This window comes from Lissotriton helveticus, chromosome 4_1 (genome assembly GCF_964261635.1).
Source record: "Lissotriton helveticus chromosome 4_1, aLisHel1.1, whole genome shotgun sequence".
Classification (NCBI taxonomy): Eukaryota; Metazoa; Chordata; class Amphibia; order Caudata; family Salamandridae; genus Lissotriton; species Lissotriton helveticus.
Genome location: NC_136063.1, coordinates 159,002,082 through 159,026,560, shown reverse-complemented (window position 1 = coordinate 159,026,560; position 24,479 = coordinate 159,002,082). Strand labels below are relative to the sequence as shown.

The 24,479-nt window shown below is 50.1% G+C and overlaps 1 long non-coding RNA gene across 1 annotated transcript in view; it reads right to left on the bottom strand.

The window, feature by feature from the left end:
- LOC144827082 (uncharacterized) overlaps positions 1–24,085 on the bottom strand; it is a 28,405-nt gene extending 4,320 nt beyond the window's left edge. The window contains exon 1 of the long non-coding RNA XR_013610018.1: positions 18,652–24,085. This is a non-coding gene — a long non-coding RNA (uncharacterized LOC144827082). The remainder of the gene's footprint in view (positions 1–18,651) is intronic.
- Between the last annotated feature and the right edge of the window lie 394 nt (positions 24,086–24,479).

Sequence of the window (24,479 nt, the reverse complement as noted above, 5' to 3'; positions counted from 1 at the left end):
GAGTGACTGATAGGAGATCTGTGTGTCCATTTTAGGGTTAGATATAGGTATACTATATCTAAAGCAAAGGGTGAGTACACCACCTTGCCCCAGCTGTCGTGCAGCCAGTTGTGTCAGTTTAGTTAGTCAGCCCAGGGGTGGCATAATACATGCTTCAGCCCCTGGGAGACTCCTGGGTACACCTCAGCCCTGGGTACAGGGACTTGGAGAGGGCCCAGTGCCAATTCAGTACCTGAGTACAATTTGGATAGAGAGAACAGCTAGGCTGTGGGTCTGATTAGCAGGCCCACAGCCAGGGAAAGTCGTAAACCAGTGCAGCAAAAAGCAAAAATCTGGGTGATCATAGGATTGCAGACCCTACTCTCCTACATGACCCCCCCCCCAAACTTTGGGACAATAAACTAACCTTGACCAGGTGAGTCTTCTTGCTCTAAGTGGAAATACCTGGAGAGCCCATCAGCATTGCTGTGATCAGTACCAGGTCTATGCTCCACTGTAAAATCCATCCCCTGTAGGGAAATGGACCACCTAAGCAGTTTGGGGTTTTCACCCTTCATCTGATTTAGCCACAAGAGGGGCTTATGGTCTGTCTGAATGGTGAAGTGAGTGCCAAACAAGTAGGCCCTCAGCTTCTTCAGGGCCCAGACCACAGCAAAGGCCTCCCTCTCAATAGCTGACCAATTTTTCTCTCTGGGTGTCAACCTTCTACTAATGAAAGCAATAGGCTGATCATTACCATCAAAATTCAGTTGAGACAGAACAGCCCCCACACCCAACTCAGAAGCATCTGTTTGGACAATGAATGGCTTGGAGTAATCTGGACTCTTTAGGATAGGTGCTGTGCACATGGCCTGCTTTAGGTCATTGAATGCTTTCTGACAGCTTGCTGTCCACTGAACTTTCTTTGGCATCTTCTTGCTTGTCAGGTCATTAAGAGGGGTCACTATGGACCCATAATTTCTGACAAACTTCCTATAGTACCCAGTCAGGCCCAAGAAAGCTCGAACTTGAGTCTGGGTGATTGGAGGAGTCCAGTCCTTGATGGCCTGTATCTTACTCTCCAGTGGCTGAACCTGGCCTCCACCTACAAGGTGGCCCAGGTATACAACCTGTGTCTGCCCTATCTGGCACTTTGTGGCCTTGATAGTGAGGCCTGCCTTTTGCAGAGCCTCTAACACTTTCCTTAGGTGGACCAGGTGATCCTCCCAGGTGGAGCTAAAGACAGCAATATCGTCCAGATATGCTGCACAGAAGTCATCCAGCCCAGTGAGGACTTGATTCACCAACCTTTGGAAGGTGGCAGGCGCATTTTTCAATCCAAAGGGCATTACCACAAATTGATAATGCCCTCCAGGGGTAGAAAATGCTGTATTGGGTTTGGCTTCCTCAGCTAACCTGATTTGCCAATACCCAGCTGTCAAATCAAATGTACTTAAGAAGTTGGCATAAGCCAATCTATCTATAAGTTCATCTGCTCTTGGTATTGGGTGGGCATCAGTCTTAGTGACTGCATTGAGGCCTCTGTAGTCTACGCAAAACCTCATCTCTCTCTTACCACCCTGGGTGTGAGGCTTTGGCACTAGAACTACTGGGCTAGCCCAAGGGCTATCTGAGGGCTCAATGACTCCCAGTTCCAACATTTTCTGCACTTCAGTTTTGATGCAGTCTCTAACATGATCAGGCTGTCTGTAGATTTTACTCTTGACAGGCAGACTGTCTCCAGTGTCAACATCATGGGTACACCAATCAGTTTGGCTGGGTGTCAGAGAGAACATATGTCTGAAGGATTGCAGAACTTGCCTGCAATCCTGTTGCTGATGTTCAGTGAGGCTGCCACAAAAGACAACACCATCAACTGATCCATCATCAGGATTCTGAGTGAGCAGGTCTGGGAGAGGGTCACTCTCTTCCTCCTGTCCCTCATCTGTGGCCATGAGCAAGCTCATGTCCTTCCTGTCAACATATGCCTTGAGCCTGTTAACATGGAGCACTCTGAGAGGGCTCCTGGGAGTTCCAAGGTCCACCAAGTAGGTAACCTCTCCCTTTTGCTCAATGATGGTGTGGGGCCCAGACCATTTGTCTTTCAGAGCTGCTGGGGCCACTGGCTCCAGCACCCACACCTTCTGTCCTGGCTGGTACACAGTCAGAACAGCCTTTTGGTCATGCCAAGCTTTTTGAAGTTCTTGGCTGGCCTCAAGGTTTTTGGATGCCTTTTCCATATACTCAGCCATCCTGGAGCGGAGACCAAGTACATAGTCCACTATGTTGGTTGCAGGCTTTTTGAGAGGTCTCTCCCATCCTTCCTTCACCAAACACAGGGGTCCTCTTACAGGATGTCCATACAGAAGCTCAAAAGGGCTGTAGCCAACCCCCTTCTGTGGGACCTCTCTGTAAGCAAACAAGAGGCAGGGGATCAGGACATCCCATCTTCTCCTAAGAGTTTCAGGTAGTCCATGAATCATCCCTTTCAGGGTCCTGTTGAATCTCTCAACAAGCCCATTGCATTGTGGGTGGTAGGGTGTGGTGAACTTGTAGTTCACACCACACTCCTTCCACATTGCAGTCAGATATCCTGACATGAAGTTTGTACCTCTGTCAGAAACGACCTCCTTTGGAAAACCCACTCTGGAGAACACTCCAACTAGGGCTCTTGCCACCACAGGAGCTGTGGTGGTCCTCAGGGGAATAGCTTCAGGATACCTGGTGGCATGGTCCACCACCACCAGTATAAACTTGTGCCCTGATGCTGTCTGGGGTTCCATTGGACCAACAACGTCAATCCCCACTCTTTCAAAGGGAACCCCCACCACAGGTAGTGGTATGAGGGGGGCCTTTGTTGTGCCACCTGACTTACCACTGGCTTGGCAAGTGACACAGGAGCGACAAAACTCCTTGGTATTCTCATTCATATGGGGCCAGTGAAAGTGTGAGACAAGCCTGTCCCAAGTCTTTGTCTGACCTAAATGACCTGCAAGGGGAATTTCATGGGCCAAGGTGAGAAGGAAACCTCTCAGAGACAAGGGGATGTCCAGCCTCCTGGTTGCACCAGGCTTGGGGTCTCTTGACTCAGAGTACAGGAGTCCATCTTCCCAGTATACCCTGTGGGCACCTGTGGCATTCCCTGCAGCCTCAGCAGCAGCCTGCTGTCTGAGGGGTTCAAGGGAAGGGCAGCTCAACTGTTCCTTCCCCAGGTCTGCTCTGGAGGGTCCCACTGAGCCCAGAAACTCAACTTGATCAAGTTCAAGCTCTTTAGGCTCAGTTTCCCTCAGCTCTTCCAGATCAGCCTCCTCAGAGACCTGATCCTCAACCTGGGGCAAGGGGGAAGGCAAAGCCTTACCCTTACTGCTCTTCTTCTTGGAAGGTGTCTGGTCCATAATTTCAGGATCCAGCACCTGTTCAGTGGGGCATCGTCTGGCCTGTGACCTAGTCACAGCAAGCACATGTGCTGGCAAGCCTAACATCTCCATGTGAGTCCTCTGCTCCACTTCTGACCATTGGGATGACTCCAAATCACTGCCCAACAAACAATCAACTGGGAGGTCTGAACTGACTACAACTTTCTTTTGTCCCTTCACTCCACCCCAGGAGAAAGCCACAATTGCCACACTATGACTAGTAGTGACATTGCTGGCATTGGTCACCAGGAAATCAGTACCTGGCATGATCTGTCCAGGGTCCACAAAGTTAGGTGTCACCATTGTGACACTGGCACAAGTGTCCCTATAGGCCTGAGCCATTTTGCCATTAATCAAAGGTGTCTGCCTGTATTTGCCCAAAGTATTGGGACTTATCTCAGGGGACCTATCCACATCCCCTGTACAGACAAGGACAGCCTGAGTGAGTGTGCCAACTAGGTTGTCAGACCCCTCAGTACCCAAGGTTAACCCAACTAATGCCTTGGGAGGTACACTACCACTACTGACTGTACTAGGGGGTGCAGTTGCCTTAGGGGCTGTAGTGGCAGGAGTTTGTCCTCCTCTTTTGGTGCACTCACTAAACCAGTGAGATTTACTTTTGCAGTACTGGCACCACCTTTTTGACTGGCCTTCTTGAGTCTTCTTCTTCTGGGAAGCCTGACCCCCACCCTCTTTGGTTTGTTGGGGACCTGGTGAAGACTTCTGGTCATTTTGTTCACTCTTGACATTACCCTTCTGGTCTGCTTTCTTCTGACCACCCTGGTTCTGGTTCTGCTTGATCCTTGTCCTGACCCATTTGTCTGCCTTCTTTCCCAATTCTTGGGGAGAGGTCAGATCTGAATCAACAAGGTGCTGGTGCAGCAACTGGTTCTGACAATTGTTTAAAATTTGTTCTCTCATCATTAGATTATACAATCCTGTGTAATCTGTAACCTTGCTACCCAGCAACCAGCCCTCCAAAGCCTTAGTGGCACAATCCACAAAGTCAGACCAGTCCTGAGACTGAGTTTTCTGGGTGTCTCTGAACAGCAACCTGTACTGCTCAGTGGTTAAACCAAACCCATCAACCAGTGTATTCTTCAGGACCTGGTAATTGTTAGCATCCTCTACTCTTGTAGTGAGGAGCTTATCTCTACCTTTACCATCAAAGGAGAGCCACAGTATAGCTGCCCACGGACTCTGGGGAATGCACTGCACAGTGCAGGCCCTCTCCAGAGCAGCCATCCATTTCTGGATATCATCCCCTTGCTTAAAGGGGGGCACTATTTTAGTCAGGTGTTTAGTGTCTAAACCCTTCTCTCTTTCTCTTGGGAGATTGCTGCCACCAGTGGGAGCTAACCCACTCATCTGCTGCTCTCTAGCAAAGGCAAGCTTCTCTTTGGCCAGGGCAAGTTCTTCCCTTTCAATCCTCAGTTCAGCTTGTCTCATCCTAGCTTCATGCTCCCTTCTCTGAGGGGAAGTAAATCTCCTCTGTGGAGGATTTCTTCTCCCCTGAGAAGAGGCATTAGAGTGCAGAGATCTATTGGAGTCCCTAGAAAGAGATCTATCTCTCCTAACTCCAAGGTTAGGCCCACTTCGGGTTAGTACTGGGGGTCCCCCAGATCCTAGCCCAAGTAAGTCTAAGTTGGCCCTGGTTAGCCTTCTGACTACCTCAAGACCTTTGTCTACCTCATCCCCAGAGAGTTCCTCCTGATCCTCCTCTCCCTCAACTGCTGTGGCAGTGTTGGGGAGGTCTGGATCTCCAGAGGTTCCCTCTAAGGCTGGCATATTCTCATGTAACTGAGAAATCTTTCTGGCATCATATGTCTCTAAGAGACCTATCAGAAAGGGAATGGTGGGGTTAGACCCCTGCTTCAGTTTCCTGGAGACACAGATCTGTCTCATCTCCTGGAAGCTGAGAGCTGCATATCTTGAAGTGACCTGTGGAGGGTCAACACTGACCAGGGGAGTCTCAGTAGATTCTCCCTGGGTAGACATGCTTTTCTAGTGAGGTGTAAGTGGTGCACTTACCTACACTATATGTTTGCCTACTGATCCCTTGCTAGAGTTGTAGTTTAGGGTGTGCTAGGCCCTAGGAGCTACAACAGCTGGTTCAGTAGAACTCAGAGTATTCTAAGCTAAGTTATATGTACCTTTAGTACTTATGTGATCTTTCACAAGATATTCTTAGGGCATGTGTGGTAAAACAACAGCAAGCTCAAATCCCACCGCTGCCACCAATGTGAGAAGTTGGCCTGATGTGCAGTGCTCACTATTCTAGTGATCACTATGTATCAGTCCAAACGACCCTTATTGATGATTGGTTGTAAGTCAACCTTATAGACCAGCTATCCTAGTAGCATGGATACGAGCAGTCTAAGGCTAAGACTCTAGAGGGCGTGTTAAGCCAGCTGTTTTACCATCACATTACCCCTTGAACACCCAGTGAAAGGACACCACACAAGTGTTATGAAAATAAACAATGTATTTATTAGAATCACAACAACCCTGTACTCTTTATGAGGACAGGGTGCTAAGCACACAACAAAACTCTTATGAAAATACTTAAGTTAGCACGTTATACACAAATGCCCGAGGGGCACGAAAAACCATATACTCTAAAAGTGGAATGCGAATTACTAGCAGGTAAGTAACGATTCTCAGAGGCTTTAGGATCGCTAGGACTGGACTACTGAACCTTTAGATTACTAGCAGGAGGCCTAGGGAACTCGGGTGCAGAGTGTGCACTCTCACGCGGGATGCGGGACAAAGTCTATGGAAACTAGAATTCACAAAGTTAGTGTTCACGGGCGAACCCGACCTGGTAGGGAGAATACGACAGTGGATCCTGACCCTTGAATAGTGAGGCTATGCTGGGACACCGAAGTGCCGAAGTTACCTAGCCCAGGGGCTGCAGCTGCATAGGTCTGAAAAGACGTCGGGAATCCTCGTGCCGGACCAGGAGCCTGGAAGGAAGAAGTTGCTGGCAGGCGACCAGTGAAGAAAAGTTCGATGGATCCAAGCCTGGATCAAGGAAGAAGGAAATCTGAAAGCAGAGGGGACCAAGTTCTTGAATCACTAGCCAGTGATTAAGTGGGCACCAGGATGGCACCGGGCGAAGTCACCGCAGTCAGGTGAGTGGGCGCTGCTGGGCTCTGCAGTCTCTCGGACCAGGAGGCGTTGTCGGCGACCAGGATGGAGGTGCGAGCTGTCCCACGAAGGTTCTTGCTGTCGACGTCGCTGGACCCAGGATTGGGCAACAAGTCTTGGCAAATGCAAGGCCCACGCGGTAGACCTAAAATGGCGTCTTAGCCGGACCAGGAGGGTCCAGGGTACTTCTCCGATGGAGGGAAGCAAGGGCCAGTCTGGAGCAACCAGACTAGCAGCAGTGTTGTCGTCGGGCGTCGTTCGGAAGGCCACAAGCCAGCGGGCTAGTAGCCAAACAACGCGGTGAGCAGCAAAAAGCAGAAGGGCCCCACGCCGATCGTGGAGATGCTGGGGGGCTGCTCTTCGGTGCTGGAGCTGCTCAGGGCGGGGGCTTCTCGGACCCCAAAGCACTCACCAGGAAATTACTCAGTGGGCTTGCTGTGCAGAAGTCGTGCAGTCTTGGCGATGGCCGGTCCCTCGAGGTCTCGTCGCACCCACGGTTCTCAGCTGTGCTGTAGAGGTGGGTAGAGGTCAGAGGTGCCAGGGAAGCCGGGTCTCGTCGAGCTGGGCAGTCGGATTCCGGAGGAAGGACGTGCAGCAGACCGCAGTGTTCTTAGATGGTGCCTGCGGATGCAGGGTGACTACTCCTTAGCCACAAGGGAGAATCTTGAGGAAGAAATCGTGAAGTCCTTTCGTGGAAAGTGGTATCTTGATTCCAAAGATGATCTGATTTGGAAGGGGGCCAGTCTCTACCTTTATCTTGGAAAAGGGGGCTGGCACGCGACTAAGTCCTGCCCTAGGGGTGGGACCAGGAGGGGGGTGGTTACACCCACTTCCTTGGCGGGCTTTTCCCCAGCACAGGGTCTGGAGTGTCCCTGGAACTGGTTTAAGCCAGCCTATGCACAGTGAGCACCGGGGTGCCACGTGCAGTCACCTTCCTCTGAAGCCCTGCCTACCTACAATACACAAAACCCTGTCTGGGACGGTGCTGGCACCGCCCCTGGCAGGAAACCCTTTGTCCTTATCTCCTGCTCTGGGAGGACTCCCAGCAGCAGGAGGGCAGACTTGTGTCTCGGTGGCAGCATCCATTTTGTGGATGCTAAGGCTCTGTCTGACTTTTAACCGGGTTATAGGTTACATGCATGTCGTGTCCCTCTAGAAGGGTGGAATGCTAACCCCGTCGCCAGAATTGGCGAGGGGTTAGTATTCCAATTCGTATGACACCTTACTCGACATGTTTTGATAAAGCGATACCAGAGTTGGCATTTAACCGCGAGGATTATAATGCACTTAAGAGTATATGGTATGCGATATCATGGAAACGGCTAAGGGATAGATCCCGAAAGCCGCAGACAGGCTCAGCTCATGCCAGAGCACCATCTCACACGATTCCAAGCACTCTGCCTTCAGGATTGTTAAGGCCTGCCATAGGAGTGACTGATAGGAGATCTGTGTGTCCATTTTAGGGTTAGATATAGGTATACTATATCTAAAGCAAAGGGTGAGTACACCACCTTGCCCCAGCTGTCGTGCAGCCAGTTGTGTCAGTTTAGTTAGTCAGCCCAGGGGTGGCATAATACATGCTTCAGCCCCTGGGAGACTCCTGGGTACACCTCAGCCCTGGGTACAGGGACTTGGAGAGGGCCCAGTGCCAATTCAGTACCTGAGTACAATTTGGATAGAGAGAACAGCTAGGCTGTGGGTCTGATTAGCAGGCCCACAGCCAGGGAAAGTCGTAAACCAGTGCAGCAAAAAGCAAAAATCTGGGTGATCATAGGATTGCAGACCCTACTCTCCTACATGACCCCCCCCCCCCCCAAACTTTGGGACAATAAACTAACCTTGACCAGGTGAGTCTTCTTGCTCTAAGTGGAAATACCTGGAGAGCCCATCAGCATTGCTGTGATCAGTACCAGGTCTATGCTCCACTGTAAAATCCATCCCCTGTAGGGAAATGGACCACCTAAGCAGTTTGGGGTTTTCACCCTTCATCTGATTTAGCCACAAGAGGGGCTTATGGTCTGTCTGAATGGTGAAGTGAGTGCCAAACAAGTAGGCCCTCAGCTTCTTCAGGGCCCAGACCACAGCAAAGGCCTCCCTCTCAATAGCTGACCAATTTTTCTCTCTGGGTGTCAACCTTCTACTAATGAAAGCAATAGGCTGATCATTACCATCAAAATTCAGTTGAGACAGAACAGCCCCCACACCCAACTCAGAAGCATCTGTTTGGACAATGAATGGCTTGGAGTAATCTGGACTCTTTAGGATAGGTGCTGTGCACATGGCCTGCTTTAGGTCATTGAATGCTTTCTGACAGCTTGCTGTCCACTGAACTTTCTTTGGCATCTTCTTGCTTGTCAGGTCATTAAGAGGGGTCACTATGGACCCATAATTTCTGACAAACTTCCTATAGTACCCAGTCAGGCCCAAGAAAGCTCGAACTTGAGTCTGGGTGATTGGAGGAGTCCAGTCCTTGATGGCCTGTATCTTACTCTCCAGTGGCTGAACCTGGCCTCCACCTACAAGGTGGCCCAGGTATACAACCTGTGTCTGCCCTATCTGGCACTTTGTAGCCTTGATAGTGAGGCCTGCCTTTTGCAGAGCCTCTAACACTTTCCTTAGGTGGACCAGGTGATCCTCCCAGGTGGAGCTAAAGACAGCAATATCGTCCAGATATGCTGCACAGAAGTCATCCAGCCCAGTGAGGACTTGATTCACCAACCTTTGGAAGGTGGCAGGCGCATTTTTCAATCCAAAGGGCATTACCACAAATTGATAATGCCCTCCAGGGGTAGAAAATGCTGTATTGGGTTTGGCTTCCTCAGCTAACCTGATTTGCCAATACCCAGCTGTCAAATCAAATGTACTTAAGAAGTTGGCATAAGCCAATCTATCTATAAGTTCATCTGCTCTTGGTATTGGGTGGGCATCAGTCTTAGTGACTGCATTGAGGCCTTTGTAGTCTACGCAAAACCTCATCTCTCTCTTACCACCCTGGGTGTGAGGCTTTGGCACTAGAACTACTGGGCTAGCCCAAGGGCTATCTGAGGGCTCAATGACTCCCAGTTCCAACATTTTCTGCACTTCAGTTTTGATGCAGTCTCTAACATGATCAGGCTGTCTGTAGATTTTACTCTTGACAGGCAGACTGTCTCCAGTGTCAACATCATGGGTACACCAATCAGTTTGGCTGGGTGTCAGAGAGAACATATGTCTGAAGGATTGCAGAACTTGCCTGCAATCCTGTTGCTGATGTTCAGTGAGGCTGCCACAAAAGACAACACCATCAACTGATCCATCATCAGGATTCTGAGTGAGCAGGTCTGGGAGAGGGTCACTCTCTTCCTCCTGTCCCTCATCTGTGGCCATGAGCAAGCTCATGTCCTTCCTGTCAACATATGCCTTGAGCCTGTTAACATGGAGCACTCTGAGAGGGCTCCTGGGAGTTCCAAGGTCCACCAAGTAGGTAACCTCTCCCTTTTGCTCAATGATGGTGTGGGGCCCAGACCATTTGTCTTTCAGAGCTGCTGGGGCCACTGGCTCCAGCACCCACACCTTCTGTCCTGGCTGGTACACAGTCAGAACAGCCTTTTGGTCATGCCAAGCTTTTTGAAGTTCTTGGCTGGCCTCAAGGTTTTTGGATGCCTTTTCCATATACTCAGCCATCCTGGAGCGGAGACCAAGTACATAGTCCACTATGTTGGTTGCAGGCTTTTTGAGAGGTCTCTCCCATCCTTCCTTCACCAAACACAGGGGCCCTCTTACAGGATGTCCATACAGAAGCTCAAAAGGGCTGTAGCCAACCCCCTTCTGTGGGACCTCTCTGTAAGCAAACAAGAGGCAGGGGATCAGGACATCCCATCTTCTCCTAAGAGTTTCAGGTAGTCCATGAATCATCCCTTTCAGGGTCCTGTTGAATCTCTCAACAAGCCCATTGCATTGTGGGTGGTAGGGTGTGGTGAACTTGTAGTTCACACCACACTCCTTCCACATTGCAGTCAGATATCCTGACATGAAGTTTGTACCTCTGTCAGAAACGATCTCCTTTGGAAAACCCACTCTGGAGAACACTCCAACTAGGGCTCTTGCCACCACAGGAGCTGTGGTGGTCCTCAGGGGAATAGCTTCAGGATACCTGGTGGCATGGTCCACCACCACCAGTATAAACTTGTGCCCTGATGCTGTCTGGGGTTCCATTGGACCAACAATGTCAATCCCCACTCTTTCAAAGGGAACCCCCACCACAGGTAGTGGTATGAGGGGGGCCTTTGTTGTGCCACCTGACTTACCACTGGCTTGGCAAGTGACACAGGAGCGACAAAACTCCTTGGTATTCTCATTCATATGGGGCCAGTGAAAGTGTGAGACAAGCCTGTCCCAAGTCTTTGTCTGACCTAAATGACCTGCAAGGGGAATTTCATGGGCCAAGGTGAGAAGGAAACCTCTCAGAGACAAGGGGATGTCCAGCCTCCTGGTTGCACCAGGCTTGGGGTCTCTTGACTCAGAGTACAGGAGTCCATCTTCCCAGTATACCATGTGGGCACCTGTGGCATTCCCTGCAGCCTCAGCAGCAGCCTGCTGTCTGAGGGGTTCAAGGGAAGGGCAGCTCAACTGTTCCTTCCCCAGGTCTGCTCTGGAGGGTCCCACTGAGCCCAGAAACTCAACTTGATCAAGTTCAAGCTCTTTAGGCTCAGTTTCCCTCAGCTCTTCCAGATCAGCCTCCTCAGAGACCTGATCCTCAACCTGGGGCAAGGGGGAAGGCAAAGCCTTACCCTTACTGCTCTTCTTCTTGGAAGGTGTCTGGTCCATAATTTCAGGATCCAGCACCTGTTCAGTGGGGCATCGTCTGGCCTGTGACCTAGTCACAGCAAGCACATGTGCTGGCAAGCCTAACATCTCCATGTGAGTCCTCTGCTCCACTTCTGACCATTGGGATGACTCCAAATCATTGCCCAACAAACAATCAACTGGGAGGTCTGAACTGACTACAACTTTCTTTTGTCCCTTCACTCCACCCCAGGAGAAAGCCACAATTGCCACACTATGACTAGTAGTGACATTGCTGGCATTGGTCACCAGGAAATCAGTACCTGGCATGATCTATCCAGGGTCCACAAAGTTAGGTGTCACCATTGTGACACTGGCACAAGTGTCCCTATAGGCCTGAGCCATTTTGCCATTAATCAAAGGTGTCTGCCTGTATTTGCCCAAAGTATTGGGACTTATCTCAGGGGACCTATCCACATCCCCTGTACAGACAAGGACAGCCTGAGTGAGTGTGCCAACTAGGTTGTCAGACCCCTCAGTACCCAAGGTTAACCCAACTAATGCCTTGGGAGGTACACTACCACTACTGACTGTACTAGGGGGTGCAGTTGCCTTAGGGGCTGTAGTGGCAGGAGTTTGTCCTCCTCTTTTGGTGCACTCACTAAACCAGTGAGATTTACTTTTGCAGTACTGGCACCACCTTTTTGACTGGCCTTCTTGAGTCTTCTTCTTCTGGGAAGCCTGACCCCCACCCTCTTTGGTTTGTTGGGGACCTGGTGAAGACTTCTGGTCATTTTGTTCACTCTTGACATTACCCTTCTGGTCTGCTTTCTTCTGACCACCCTGGTTCTGGTTCTGGTTCTGCTTGATCCTTGTCCTGACCCATTTGTCTGCCTTCTTTCCCAATTCTTGGGGAGAGGTCAGATCTGAATCAACAAGGTGCTGGTGCAGCAACTGGTTCTGACAATTGTTTAAAATTTGTTCTCTCATCATTAGATTATACAATCCTGTGTAATCTGTAACCTTGCTACCCAGCAACCAGCCCTCCAAAGCCTTAGTGGCACAATCCACAAAGTCAGACCAGTCCTGAGACTGAGTTTTCTGGGTGTCTCTGAACAGCAACCTGTACTGCTCAGTGGTTAAACCAAACCCATCAACCAGTGTATTCTTCAGGACCTGGTAATTGTTAGCATCCTCTACTCTTGTAGTGAGGAGCTTATCTCTACCTTTACCATCAAAGGAGAGCCACAGTATAGCTGCCCACGGACTCTGGGGAATGCACTGCACAGTGCAGGCCCTCTCCAGAGCAGCCATCCATTTCTGGATATCATCCCCTTGCTTAAAGGGGGGCACTATTTTAGTCAGGTGTTTAGTGTCTAAACCCTTCTCTCTATCTCTTGGGAGATTGCTGCCACCAGTGGGAGCTAACCCACTCATCTGCTGCTCTCTAGCAAAGGCAAGCTTCTCTTTGGCCAGGGCAAGTTCTTCCCTTTCAATCCTCAGTTCAGCTTGTCTCATCCTAGCTTCATGCTCCCTTCTCTGAGGGGAAGTAAATCTCCTCTGTGGAGGATTTCTTCTCCCCTGAGAAGAGGCATTAGAGTGCAGAGATCTATTGGAGTCCCTAGAAAGAGATCTATCTCTCCTAACTCCAAGGTTAGGCCCACTTCGGGTTAGTACTGGGGGTCCCCCAGATCCTAGCCCAAGTAAGTCTAAGTTGGCCCTGGTTAGCCTTCTGACTACCTCAAGACCTTTGTCTACCTCATCCCCAGAGAGTTCCTCCTGATCCTCCTCTCCCTCAACTGCTGTGGCAGTGTTGGGGAGGTCTGGATCTCCAGAGGTTCCCTCTAAGGCTGGCATATTCTCATGTAACTGAGAAATCTTTCTGGCATCATATGTCTCTAAGAGACCTATCAGAAAGGGAATGGTGGGGTTAGACCCCTGCTTCAGTTTCCTGGAGACACAGATCTGTCTCATCTCCTGGAAGCTGAGAGCTGCATATCTTGAAGTGACCTGTGGAGGGTCAACACTGACCAGGGGAGTCTCAGTAGATTCTCCCTGGGTAGACATGCTTTTCTAGTGAGGTGTAAGTGGTGCACTTACCTACACTATATGTTTGCCTACTGATCCCTTGCTAGAGTTGTAGTTTAGGGTGTGCTAGGCCCTAGGAGCTACAACAGCTGGTTCAGTAGAACTCAGAGTATTCTAAGCTAAGTTATATGTACCTTTAGTACTTATGTGATCTTTCACAAGATATTCTTAGGGCATGTGTGGTAAAACAACAGCAAGCTCAAATCCCACCGCTGCCACCAATGTGAGAAGTTGGCCTGATGTGCAGTGCTCACTATTCTAGTGATCACTATGTATCAGTCCAAACGACCCTTATTGATGATTGGTTGTAAGTCAACCTTATAGACCAGCTATCCTAGTAGCATGGATACGAGCAGTCTAAGGCTAAGACTCTAGAGGGCGTGTTAAGCCAGCTGTTTTACCATCACATTACCCCTTGAACACCCAGTGAAAGGACACCACACAAGTGTTATGAAAATAAACAATGTATTTATTAGAATCACAACAACCCTGTACTCTTTATGAGGACAGGGTGCCAAGCACACAACAAAACTCTTATGAAAATACTTAAGTTAGCACGTTATACACAAATGCCCGAGGGGCACGAAAAACCATATACTCTAAAAGTGGAATGCGAATTACTAGCAGGTAAGTAACGATTCTCAGAGGCTTTGGGATCGCTAGGACTGGACTACTGAACCTTTAGATTACTAGCAGGAGGCCTAGGGAACTCGGGTGCAGAGTGTGCACTCTCTAGCGGGATGCGGGACAAAGTCTATGAAAACTAGAATTCACAAAGTTAGTGTTCACGGGCGAACCCGACCTGGTAGGGAGAATACGACAGTGGATCCTGACCCTTGAATAGTGAGGCTATGCTGGGACACCGAAGTGCCGAAGTTACCTAGCCCAGGGGCTGCAGCTGCATAGGTCTGAAAAGACGTCGGGAATCCTCGTGCCGGACCAGGAGCCTGGAAGGAAGAAGTTGCTGGCAGGCGACCAGTGAAGAAAAGTTCGATGGATCCAAGCCTGGATCAAGGAAGAAGGAAACCTGAAAGCAGAGGGGACCAAGTTCTTGAATCACTAGCCAGTGATTAAGTGGGCACCAGGATGGCACCGGGTGAAGTCACCGCAGTCAGGTGAGTGGGCGCTGCTGGGCTCTGCAGTCTCTCGGACCAGGAGGCGTTGTCGGCGACCAGGATGGAGGTGCGAGCTGTCCCACGAAGGTTCTTGCTGTCGACGTCGCTGGACCCAGGATTGGGCAACAAGTCTTGGCAAATGCAAGGCCCACGCGGTAGACCTAAAATGGCGTCTTAGCCGGACCAGGAGGGTCCAGGGTACTTCTCCGATGGAGGGAAGCAAGGGCCAGTCTGGAGCAACCAGACTAGCAGCAGTGTTGTCGTCGGGCGTCGTTCGGAAGGCCACAAGCCAGCGGGCTAGTAGCCAAACAACGCGGTGAGCAGCAAAAAGCAGAAGGGCCCCACGCCGATTGTGGAGATGCTGGGGGGCTGCTCTTCGGTGCTGGAGCTGCTCAGGGCGGGGGCTTCTCGGACCCCAAAGCACTCACCAGGAAATTACTCAGTGGGCTTGCTGTGCAGAAGTCGTGCAGTCTTGGCGATGGCCGGTCCCTCGAGGTCTCGTCGCACCCACGGTTCTCAGCTGTGCTGTAGAGGTGGGTAGAGGTCCGAGGTGCCAGGGAAGCCGGGTCTCGTCGAGCTGGGCAGTCGGATTCCGGAGGAAGGACGTGCAGCAGACCGCAGTGTTCTTAGATGGTGCCTGCGGATGCAGGGTGACTACTCCTTAGCCACAAGGGAGAATCTTGAGGAAGAAATCGTGAAGTCCTTTCGTGGAAAGTGGTATCTTGATTCCAAAGATGATCTGATTTGGAAGGGGGCCAGTCTCTACCTTTATCTTGGAAAAGGGGGCTGGCACGCGACTAAGTCCTGCCCTAGGGGTGGGACCAGGAGGGGGGTGGTTACACCCACTTCCTTGGCGGGCTTTTCCCCAGCACAGGGTCTGGAGTGTCCCTGGAACTGGTTTAAGCCAGCCTATGCACAGTGAGCACCGGGGTGCCACGTGCAGTCACCTTCCTCTGAAGCCCTGCCTACCTACAATACACAAAACCCTGTCTGGGACGGTGCTGGCACCGCCCCTGGCAGGAAACCCTTTGTCCTTATCTCCTGCTCTGGGAGGACTCCCAGCAGCAGGAGGGCAGACTTGTGTCTCGGTGGCAGCATCCATTTTGTGGATGCTAAGGCTCTGTCTGACTTTTAACCGGGTTATAGGTTACATGCATGTCGTGTCCCTCTAGAAGGGTGGAATGCTAACCCCGTCGCCAGAATTGGCGAGGGGTTAGTATTCCAATTCGTATGACACCTTACTCGACATGTTTTGATAAAGCGATACCAGAGTTGGCATTTAACCGCGAGGATTATAATGCACTTAAGAGTATATGGTATGCGATATCATGGAAACGGCTAAGGGATAGATCCCGAAAGCCGCAGACAGGCTCAGCTCATGCCAGAGCACCATCTCACACGATTCCAAGCACTCTGCCTTCAGGATTGTTAAGGCCTGCCATAGGAGTGACTGATAGGAGATCTGTGTGTCCATTTTAGGGTTAGATATAGGTATACTATATCTAAAGCAAAGGGTGAGTACACCACCTTGCCCCAGCTGTCGTGCAGCCAGTTGTGTCAGTTTAGTTAGTCAGCCCAGGGGTGGCATAATACATGCTTCAGCCCCTGGGAGACTCCTGGGTACACCTCAGCCCTGGGTACAGGGACTTGGAGAGGGCCCAGTGCCAATTCAGTACCTGAGTACAATTTGGATAGAGAGAACAGCTAGGCTGTGGGTCTGATTAGCAGGCCCACAGCCAGGGAAAGTCGTAAACCAGTGCAGCAAAAAGCAAAAATCTGGGTGATCATAGGATTGCAGACCCTACTCTCCTACAGTATGGCTTTATTCTCCCAGTGGCATGCAAGATGAACTCAGCTCAGTGCATTCTATGTGCTACAGTGAGCCTTTGGCCTTTTGATGACTGCAGCATTTACACAGAATAGGTAAATGGATGCATGGGACACCTAATGGTACAGCTGTCCACCCTCAGATAATACTCTCAAACACAGATTGCAGTTAATTCGCTGCCAACTCTCTGCTGCTCATGCTCCTCCATCTGAGCATGGAGGGTCGGCCAGGCTGGCCTCAGGACCCTCCTGTACAGTGACCATAGGCGGTCCGATGCACATGGTGCTGGGAAGACTGGCCCAAGATTTCCTCCGCCTTGATCCAGGCCCAGTGTTTTAGGTCCTCCCAGCGCTTGCGGTATGTCCTGGCCCGCCGGGTATGGATACCCACTGCACTGCAGCGCTCCCCAATGGTGGCCCATAGTCTGGCGCGAGCTGCATTGTTCAGCTAGACATCAGGCCCCCCATACAGTTGAGGAACATTTTCTATCACCCCCTCTGCTAGGATGTCTAATTCCCTTTCAGTGAAAGGGGGTGCTTCCTGTGATGTATTTCCTGCCTACCACTTCCTTTATGTAATTTCCTATATGAAAGAATGGGTTCTGATCTGTTTCCGGAACCTCCGGTCTGAATGCGGTGCCGAGGCACCACTTAGGGAGCCTATCTCGGTTAACGGAGAGTACACATTCGAGCCGGAGGTTCGGAAATAGACCGGAACCCATTCTTTCATACAGGAAATGACATACAGGTATTGGTAGGCAGGAAATACATCACAGGAAATTGCTGGCAGACATTTTCTGTTTATTCTGAGTCACCCTCTGTCACAGATCTGATCCTCTGCCATCCTGTTGCTCTGTAGCAGAGACCCCTAAATTGACACATTGAAAGGAACATCAGAGACATGAAACAAAAGGTGAAACAGACCATTACATAATGTTTGCCTGGGAAAAGGGTGTGGCCAGGCACAATATCATATCCCTGGAGAGTTTGCTCCTTTGCATTATGGGACATGTAGTCCATATTTTGTGCTCAACTCAAGAGTTGGGGGGATGCAGTGCTATGTATCTCAGATAGACAGGGCTTTATTCAACTAGCTCATCATCGCTCACGTGGGGGGCCCTCAGTTGTGGGGGTGTTGATTCAGTTGTGGGCAAATACTCCACAATGCAATACTTAGGCCCCTTTGTGAATCAGGCACCCATTGTCATACCGTCCTGGGAGGTCTCACACATGCACATACATTTAATCCTCTGAGGCAATGGATTCCTTAGGGAGATTGACAATACTGATGGCTGACATATGCACATGACCTGATGCATGACCAATCTTTTGACTCCTGTCAACAGCTGTGATTTACGTACATTTAGTGTGGCTTGCAAAGTAGTCTCAGGATGGAATTTCTGGATAGAGTGGTAATTATCCAACGTTCATCATGGACAACAGATTGCAAACATTTTGGCCGTATCACAACGGGTTGCTCAAGGGAAAAAAGTGCTAACCAGCTGATCACAGACTTGCATACCCTGACCTCATCTCTGTGCAATGGCCCGGTTGCCTAGATGTAGAGCTAGCTGAGGTTCCTGGTATCAGGCCGCCAGACTTCTGAGATCCTCCTCCGCGTTTCTAGTGACGGTCCCTAGGATCAATAGAGTGAGGATGGGTGGCCGTGCTTTTAGTTTCACAGCTGCTACACTTTGGAACACCCTCCCGCTGGCGTTGAGGAGTAGACAAGATCTCACCTCTTTTAAAAAGGATCTCAAAACCTTTCTGTTTCCTAAAGCAATGTAATGTGGTCTATCTGTGGGAATGATGTGGTCTCAGCGCCAGGATACCCTTTGGGTGGCAGCTGCGCTTAATAAGCAATAAATACATAAATACATACATACAAGAGGTATGTGAAAGCCATGACTTAAAGCTATGTTTTTCAAAACACAACAGGCTAATATGATCTTGTACATCGCACCCCCGTACGATTAAGACATATTAATCGTGACTTCAAAAGACCAAAAGTGTGCTCTATGATCGTTCAAAAACGTATGTATGTCTTATTGTACCTACGCCGAGGTACAGTGGTTGCACGTCTGTATGGTGTGTGGAGTTGAGGGGAGAGTGCATACCCAGAATCACCTAAGGGAAAATGATCACATTTCTCTCTTACATCTGTACAGAACATGATCTATACTTTGGTACATGCAGTGTCTGCAGAGGCTGTGTATGATGCATGTAGTGTCTTGAGATATGGTTGTTTATGTGAGATGATATTCATATATTAAATTTAGACATATCCCACATGTTTTGTGCTTGGTACTTACCCAGTAGTCACATGTTGTCAAAGGCTCCCACAGCCATCTTCCGGGCAACAGGTGACATGTAGAATACAAAGCTGTTGTGGGTACTGCCTGGAAACACTGCATGCACATCAATGAATCTACCACTGGCATCACAGAAACCCTGCACATTGATGGAATGCCATTGGTGTCCGTTATAGAAGATGTGTTCAATGTGGTGGGGTGGCTGAAGAACCACATGGGTACAATCAATTGCACCCAGCACACGTGGAAAGCAAACAATGAGATACAAATCTCTAGCTGCCCTTCATCTCCTGTCCAGTGAATGGGGCATTCGCATATGGAGGTGGGCTCTTGTATTGGTGCAGCTCAGTATCTGATGCAAGCACCACAGCTGGCCTGCCTGAAGATGCCCACAAGGTCACTTGAGACCCTTTGGAATGACCCCGTAGCGAAAAAATGGAGAGCAGCAAGGATCTTGATATGCAGGGATGGCTTGGGAGCGACAGGTCACTGAGTCAAGTTCCTGATCTCACGCACATACTATCTCCAAGATGACATCTGGAGGGAAACGGTATCTGGCCCTGACTTCTTCGCTGGACATCCCAAATTGGTTAATCCCTTGTCTGAACATCCTATCCACTCTCCTCATCTTCCTCCTCAAGTCTTCTTGCTGCATGGCAAAGAGTAGAGCAACAAACACATTCAGCGGCATATTGGAGGGTTTGTATATTGTCAGATCTGATTTAATATGTGCTGCAGGGCTGGGATTGTCTGTTGGGCTGCACTGTGTCAGCTGGAACAAGGTAAGGGATGGTAAGCACAGGTGTTTAGCATTGAAAACAATGATCATCCAGCCTGGGTGCCGAAATTCTGGCCTGGGTGCAGAGATTCTGGCCTGGGTGCAGAGATTCTGGCCTGGGTGCAGAGATTCTGCCCGAGTGCGGAAATTCCGGCCTGAGTGCGGACTTAAAGATAACAGAAATTACTTTTGTGAACAGCAAAAATTGTAAGTGACTTCTGTGAATACCAAAAGTCGTAAAGTTAGACTTTTAGCTCAGATTACCTTTGTATATCGGCCAAGCTGTCTCTTTACAATGGAGAGAATAACCCATTTTCCTAGATGAGTGTGGTGTCCAGAAGTGGTGAAGCTGATGACTTCATATATTCTGTGCTTGAGGGGCCAAAGATTAAATGGGCCTCTCCGAGCAAAGTAGCAGTAGTTACAGGGGACGGTTGCAGTGGACAATTCCTTGCAAGTGAAGGAATATCAAGTGGGTGGAATATATCTGAGCAGTTGTAGCCTTCCTTGTTTGAGGGCTAAGACAGCTCAATATAAAATGGTGGCTTATCCCGCTTCTGTGTGTGGCTCTAAGTGGACAGTGCTAAAGCTATAACTTACAATTTTTATGTTTTTTACATCGTTAGAAAAGGTTTCTGCAGATCCTTTGTTTAACTTGTAAAAACTGGTATTTGATTGACTCCTTCTTAGGTAGGCATAATTAAAATGCAAAGGTTTTGCCCATCCTAAAGCTTGGCACACTTGCCACATCGTGTACGGTGTTGGTAACCCCTAGCCAGATCAGGGGTACCCTCTAAAATAACCCTGCAAGGTTTGCAAGTACACAGGGTGGTGGTTTCGTGTCTGTACCACAAGACTGCAAGGTTTGCAGGTGTGGAAGGTGGTGGCTTGGTGTCTGTAATACGAAGCTGCAAGGTTTGCAGGGCAGTGGTTTGGTCACGCTGCAAGATTGCAAGGTCTGCAGGAGCACAAGTCGGTAGTGTGGTGTCCGCTACCACAAGGTTGCAAGGTTTGCCGGAGTGCAGGGCGATGGTTAGAAGTCTGCTACCACAAGGTTTGCAGGTGCGCAGGGGGGTGGTTTGGTGTCTGCTACCACAAGGCTGCAAGGTTTGCAGGTGTGTAGGGCGGTGGTTTGGTGTCTGCTACCACATAGTTGCAAGGTTTGCAGGAGCAAGTGTGGTGGTTTGGTGTCTTGTCCCCCAAGGTTGCAAGGTTTGCAGGTGCAAGTGCGGTGGTTTGATGTCTTGTACCACAAGATTGCAAGGTTTGCATGGGCGAGTGTGGTGGTTTGGTGTCTGTACCACGAGGCTATATGGTTTGCATAGTGTGGTTTGGTGTCTGCTGCAAGGTTTGCATGAGCGCAGGGTGGTAGTTTGGTTACTGCTAGCACAAGGTTGGCACTGGTTTGGTGTTTGCTAGCACAAGGTTTGAAGGCGCAAGGGTGTTGCTTTTGGTGTCTGGTACCACAAGGATTGGCGGTGTGAGGGCGGTGGTTTGGTGTCTGCTACCACTGGGGTAGCGCAGGGCGGTGGTTGGGTGTCTGCTACGACAAGGTTGCAAGGTTTGCAGGTGCACAGGGCAGTAGTTTGGTGTCTACTACCAAAAGAGTGCAACGTTTGCACATGTACAAGGGGTGGTTTGGTGTCCTTCTACCACAAGGTTGCAAGGTTTGCAGGTACACAAGGCAGTGGTTTGGTGTCTACTACCACAAGGTTTGCAGGCACTCAGGACGGTGTTTCGGTGTCTGCTACAACAAGACTGCAAGGTTTGCAGTTGTGCAAGGAGGGGTTTGGTGCCTGCTACCACTAGGGTGTAAGCTTTGCAGGAGCAAGGGAAGTGGTTTGGTGTCTGTACTACGAGGTTGCAAGGTTTGCAGGGCAGTGGTTTGGTGTCTGCTACAAGGTTGCAAGATTTGCAGGTATGCAGGGTGGTGATTTGGTGTCTGCTACCACAGGGCTTGCAGGAGCGCAGGGAGGCGGTTTAGTGTCTGATGCCACAAGGTTGCAAGGTTTGCAGGTGCGAGGGCGGTGTTTTGTTTTTTTACCACGAGGTTGCAATGTTCGTTAGTTTGGTGTCCGCTAGAAGGTTGTAAGGTTTGCAGGTATGCAAGGCGGTGGTTTGGTGTCTGCTACCACAAGGTTTCAAGGTACACAGGGCGGTAGTTTGGTGTCTTTTACCACAAGGTTGGCCGGAGAATGGTTTGGTATATGCTACCACAATGTTTGCAGGTGGGCAGGGCAGTGGTTTGGTGTTTGCTACCACAAGGATTGAAAGAGCAAGGGTGCTGGTTTGGTGTCTGCTCCCACAAGGTTGCAAAGATTGCAGGTACAAAAGGCGGTGGTTTGGTGTCTGCTACAACAAGGTTGCTAAGTTTGCTGGGGCACAGGGCGGTGGTTTGGTGTCTACAACCATAAGGCTGCAAGGCTTGCAGGGCTATGGTTTGGTGTCTATACTACAAGGCTGCCAGGTCTGCTCGGCAGTGGTTTAGTGTCTTCTACCGTAAGGTTTGCCGGAGCGCAAGGCGTGGTTTGATGTCTGCTATCACAAGTTTGCAAGGTTTTCAGGTACAAAAGGCTGTGGTTTGGTGTCTGCTACCACAGGCTTAAAGTTGTGAGGGTATGCAGAGAGGTGGTTTGGTGTCTGCTACCACAAGGTTTGCAGGTGTGCAGGGCAGTGGTTTGGTGTCTGCTACTACTGGGGTAGCACATGGCGGTGGTTGGGTGTCTGCTATGACAAGGTTGCAGGGTTTGCAGGGGCACAGGGTAGTGGTTTGGTGTCTTCTATCAAAAGGTTTGCAGGCACGCAGGGCGGTGTTTTGGTGTCTGCTACCACAAGACTGCAAGGTTTGCAGGTGTGCAAGTAGGGGGTTTGGTGTTTGCTACCACTAGTGTATAAACTTTGCAGTTGCAAGGCGGTGGTTTGGTGTCTGTACTACGAGGCTGCAAGGTTTGCAGGGCAGTGGTTTGGTGCCTGCTGCAAGGTTTGCAGGTACACAAGGTGGTGGCTTAGTGTCTCCTACCACAAAGTTTGCAGGCGCGCAGGCTGGTGGTTTGGTGTCTGCTACCACAGGCTTAAAGTTGTGAGGGTGTGCAGAGAGGTGGTTTGGTGTCTGCTACCCCAAGGTTTGCAGGTGTGAGGGCAGTGGTTTGGTGTATGTATCACGAGGCTGCAAGGTTTGCAGGGCAGTGGTTTGGTGTCTGCTAAAAGGTTGCAAGATTTGAAGGTAGGTGATTTGGTGTCTGCTACCACAGGGTTTGCAAGGTTTGCAGGTACACAAGGTGGTGGTTTGGTGTCTGCTACCACAAGGTTTGAAGGCGCGCAGGATGGTGGTTTGGTGTCTGCTACCACAAGGCTTAAAGTTTTGAGGGTGTGCAGAGAGGTGGGTTGGTGTCTGCTACCACAAACTTGCAAGATTTGCAGGTTGGTGGTTTGCTGTCTGCTACAAGGATGCACGGTTTGCAGGGCGCTGGTTTGGTGTCTGCTAGCACAAGGTTGCAAGGTTTGCAGGAGCGCAGGGTGATGGTTTGTTGTCTGCTACCACAAGGTTTGCAGGTGTGCAGGGTGGTGGTTTGGTGCCTGCTACCACAAGGTTGCAAGGTTTGCAGGGCAGTGGTTTGGTGTCTTCTACCACAAAGTTGCCAGGTTTGCAGGTGCGCAGGGTGGTGGTTTGGTGTCTGCTACAAGGCTGCAAGGTTTACAGTTGCGCAGGGTGGTGGTTTGGTGTCTTCTACCACAAAGTTGGAAGGTTTGCAGGTGCGCAGGGTGGTGGTTTGGTGTCTGCTACAAGGTTTACAGGTGTGCAGGGTGGTGGTTTGGTTTCTCCTGCCACAAGGTTTGCAGGTGCGCAGGGCTGTAGTTTAGAGTTTTCTACCACAAGGTTGCAAGGTTTGCAGGTGTGCAGGGCGGTGGTTCGGTGTCTGCTACGACAAGGTTACAAGGTTTGCAGGTGGGCAGGGCAGTGGTTTGGTGTTTGCTACCACAAGGTTGCAAGGTATGCAGGTGCACAGGGCGGTGGTTCGGTGTCTGCTATCACAAGGTTCCAAGGTGCGCAGGTTTGGTGTCTGCTACCACAAGGTTGCAAAGTTTGCAGGTGCGCAGGGAGGTGGTTTGGTTTCCGCTACCACAAGGCTTGCAGGTGCGCAGGGCGGTGGTTTTGATGTAGCTCAGATTTCACCTATATTCAGGTGCATTCATGCAAACCTTTTTCAGTTTGGTGTCTTCTGTAATACACATTTTGAGCATAAGGGCAGCCTGCTGCCACAATCTCTACTTGCAGCTGTCCTGCCAGGTCCCCACCCGTTGTTGTAGTCCAGTTAAGGCGACCCGTCTTCCTGCGCGCGCCAGGCTCGCTTTCGGTACCAGGAAGAGGAGAAGGCCTGGACACTCTGAGCCCGGAGAAACTGGAGATGAGCAGCCCCTTTAGTGGAGCGGGACGCGATGTGGCACAGGTGCCTCCTGATATATTATTTTCGGATGCTGCAATGCATATCCGAAGTGCATTTGAAACCCGAGCCTCCCCTCTCCGGATCAGCAGCTCCAGCCGCCGCCCTGTGCGGCAGCAGATGACACCTCGGACAATGCTGACTGCGACAACAGCAGAGGACAGACATCCTGTGAAGCGAAGACCTGCATGCGGCGCTCAAAGCTGCAGCGCCAGCGTTCCATAGAGGAAGTGAGTGTCCCTCCCTGTTCTCGTCAGAGCGAGGGGCATTTCCGAATGACCCGGAAGCAGTGGTCGAAGTAGGCGGGTTCTGAGGTGGAAGGTGTGCCCATGCCTATTCATTTAATGAAAACGATCTTCAAATGTACAGAGCTTGGACGCCGGTATTGGTTTTAATTGATGGAATCACTTGAAACTTCGGGAGTTACCCGCTGTGGAGTGTGTCCTTTTACGCGACAGTTATAAAAAAAAAAGCCACTATGTACAGTCTAGTCTGGATATTATTAAAATCTGTGCTTTGTAACCACTTTTTTTATCTTAAAAATATACGTTCACATTTTTTTGTAATGACTTGATAATAAAAAAACCTCCCATACAGGACTTGAGTTT